This window comes from Peromyscus californicus, unplaced genomic scaffold, assembly GCF_007827085.1.
Source record: "Peromyscus californicus insignis strain IS unplaced genomic scaffold, ASM782708v3 Scaffold_12__1_contigs__length_115047231, whole genome shotgun sequence".
Classification (NCBI taxonomy): Eukaryota; Metazoa; Chordata; class Mammalia; order Rodentia; family Cricetidae; genus Peromyscus; species Peromyscus californicus.
In genome coordinates, this window is record NW_026294413.1 from 4,415,584 (window position 1) to 4,417,792 (window position 2,209).

At 37.9% G+C, this 2,209-nt stretch overlaps 1 long non-coding RNA gene across 1 annotated transcript in view; it reads right to left on the reverse strand.

Moving 5' to 3' along the window:
* Window positions 1-220: 220 nt before the first annotated feature.
* Window positions 221-2,209, reverse strand: part of LOC128107818 (uncharacterized) — a 7,589-nt gene continuing 5,600 nt past the window's right edge. Inside the window, exon 3 of the long non-coding RNA XR_008217218.1 lies at window positions 221-768. This is a non-coding gene — a long non-coding RNA (uncharacterized LOC128107818). The remainder of the gene's footprint in view (window positions 769-2,209) is intronic.

A 2,209-nucleotide genomic window follows, 5' to 3' on the forward strand; every position in this document is an offset into this window, starting at 1 on the left:
AATAGACTAGTAAATATAAAAATAATCTTTTTGCATAAATAATTTTATTTAAAATGTTTCCCTCAGAATGCCTTTTTGTACTTTGTTATAGAAAAATCTCTTCAACAACAAAATGAAACTGAGGAATAACGAGTTATATATAAATGAAATGTTTTAGGAAAAAAAATCCTCAGGTAATAGTAGATAAACTACAATAAAAACTTGTAATAAACATCACAGATTTGTTACCCATTATGTATTTTCTGGTTAAATATGGTTGTAATGATTTTTCTAATGTTATTTTCTATACCTATATTAGCATATTTAAAAATCTAAACTATAGTAGGCATATAAACACATCTTTTTTATTGGAGGTACAATTTACTGCTCACTTTTTAATGACCCTGGGGTGGTTTGAAAGAAAATCACCCCCCAAGGGGAGTGGCACTAATGAAGGTGTAGCCTTGTTGGAGTAGATGTGGTTCTGTTGGAGGAACTGACTCCCATAAGTTGACTTTTGACCTTCACACAAGCTTCATGGTAGTCCACCCCATAGTCAAAAATAAATAAATATAAAAAATTAGTGTGTCTTTTATTTTAAAGATCCACTGATTGTCACTGCTACTTGGGTTGAGTCGTTCCAGACCTTGACATTCGCACCTATCTTGCAAGTGGCCTAGAAGTTGCTGTCCTGTGCAGGTTGGAATGACCCGAGATGACACAGCAGACAGCTGCCTTGTGCTGGGCCTTCTGAAACTCACGAGGTGGAGGAGTATGTAAGGATTAAGTCTGTAGGAAGAAATATAAAAAGGAACTTTAGATTACCTGGCCACACCATGATCAGGGCACAGGACTTGGAAACACGCTGACCAGAGTTCAAGTTCCATGCTCCAAGCTGAGGGTTCTGTAGTGAAGGGTACTGGAGGGAGAAGGGGTTCCACCAGGGCAGAATGGGTGAGGTAGCTGTTTGCCTTAGGTAGCCTTTAGGTAGCAGAACTGTAGGGTCTGCTATCTCTTTTTGTGACCGCGTGGTGTCTGGGATGGGGTCGCCACTTACAGTCTGCAGTTCCCAAGTAGCTGACTTCCTGGAACACTGAGCTCCATGCAGGGTCTTGGCTGTGTGCATGTGTGTGTCTTTGAATAGGTGTATAAAATGGGTCTACAAAAACATTTACTGGTAGTCATAAAAACTTATTTAAAATTATTCTTTGGTATGCATATAATTTTAGCATTTATCAAAGATGAAAGTAAATTTGCATGCTAATGAGATGGAGCGCTTATTTATTTTTACAGAGAGTTAAAGCTTGGCTGAATGACATTGCAGGATGCAGACCATCTTTGCTGCTTTTCAGAGTTACTGATATTTTGATTTTATAATTGTCACTGTTGAGAATGCCAATTCAAATAAATGCATAGTACCAAGTAGCAGAAGTATATTTAGAGACATTTCTCAAATTGTTGGAAAATCTGTCTAATCCCAAGCCATAATTCATTGAATTATTTTTTATATTAGTCTCAAGTGAGCAATTCAAGCAGCAACTTTAAAAATAAAAAAATTGAACAGAATTCAATATAGAATAATTTGATACATACTGAGGAATAATGATAGGAAAATATTAAAAGTTTTTGTTTTCTCTAATTAAACAGCTGTGTTGCCATGAGACCTAAGATGACATTATTCTTTAAAGAATCACACCAACTTCTGTTTCAATAAAATTAGTAAGGTTGTTCTGATCAGGTAAAAGTAAACTGACAGTAATAAACTATTATCAAGGCAAATATGAGTTTTAGAAATTCATCATCAAGGATAAAAAGTAATAGGCTAATTTATAAAACTCTTAAGCATGTCCTTGATAGTTTTGGTCCCTTTAACATTTCGTGAGCTTCCCCTTTCCATTGTCATTGCTTAGAAGGCAAGGATGTCTGAATTCCAGGACTTGGGCAAGTGGCTAAGGAAGTGTGTGTTTATCCTCTCCTAGGAGTCTTTTCTCAGAGCAGCCTGAGGGCTGGTAAAGGCTGAGGACAGCTTAGAGGATCAGAGCTTGACTGCAAGTGGGCTCAGGCAGGAGGAGCCAGAGGACAGCATCCAGGGGGAGACACCAAGGATGCTGCCTCCTTGTGAGTCCACAGTGGCTGTCTGGTTGGGGCCTTGGCATGATGCTCATGAATTACACAATGATCTGCTTCTGTACAGAAGTTTTTAGAGGCACAGTTGAGCATGCAAAAATGG